Here is a 1041-nt window from a genome sequence, read left to right as displayed (position 1 = left end):
TAATCTTAGGTCCACTTAACCATTTCATTGTGGTAAGCAATGACAGCACAAAGCTTTGCAACTCTGATGGCTGCTGTTCAAATGACATTCATTTTAGCCCCATTCCCCAGATCCCTTGGCGCTCATTACAAATTCTGGATGCTGAGACAGGCCCAGCCTTGCTGATTATTATTATTGATGCCCATTCTAAGCTGAGGTGAGAGACAAGGCTCTCAGGGAGAGCTAAAGGCAATGGATGGTTCCAGGTTTCACTTGTGAAGTGTGTTCTATGTAACAAACCACAGGTGACATAGGGATGGTGTCTGCCTGGTTGCAGTCATGTTAAGGTGCTGGGCAGGCGCCATGGCAGCTCTGGAGAGGGAGGCTTGATCAATGGCTCCAAGCCTGCACCTATCATGCCCTTAGAGGTCTGGTGCTCACCAGTGCCATTTCTTCGCAGGTGGTGAAGTGGGAAAAGGTGGCATTGCCTTGGGCAGAAGGGGTTTTCTTCTCTCCAGCAGCATAACTCTAAGAAGAGGAGGCTTGATTATAAGTAATATCACAAGTGTATAGTTCCTGAGTATAATGTTAATTCCTTTGCCTTTAATTGATTCAATGAAACTAATTAACCAATAGAATTTTATTACAAACTGAAAAGATGTTTAAAGCTCAAATCATTAGCTTCACAAAATTGGAGGAGATCAGCTGTCCATTATAAAGTTGAAATGAATATGAGTCAGTGAAGTCGGAGACGTAGCTAACATGGCCCTCTGACCATGACCCCTTCTGTGATGTATGACAATTCTGGACTCTACGCCTGTGGCTCTGGTCTCATTTGGAGGCTATTCTCCCTCCCACGGTGACCTTCAAACAATGATGCTTTCTTGACTTTTGGTAAACTTTTCCTTGACTTTTTACACTATGGGCTCATACTATTTGGTTTGTCGATTAAGTGATTTCCCTTAGAATACTATCTTGTGCGTTCACCTATTGGATGAAGTATTTAGTAAACTCATTATTCTTTAATGTTGTGCAGTATTCTGTTGTATGAGTGTACCCACC

This window comes from Echinops telfairi, unplaced genomic scaffold, assembly GCF_000313985.2.
Source record: "Echinops telfairi isolate 266 unplaced genomic scaffold, ASM31398v2 ScPeMD7_7453;HRSCAF=8491, whole genome shotgun sequence".
NCBI classification, from domain to species: Eukaryota; Metazoa; Chordata; class Mammalia; order Afrosoricida; family Tenrecidae; genus Echinops; species Echinops telfairi.
The sequence above is the reverse complement of the archived record's forward strand: the minus strand, read 5'-3'. Positions refer to the sequence as shown.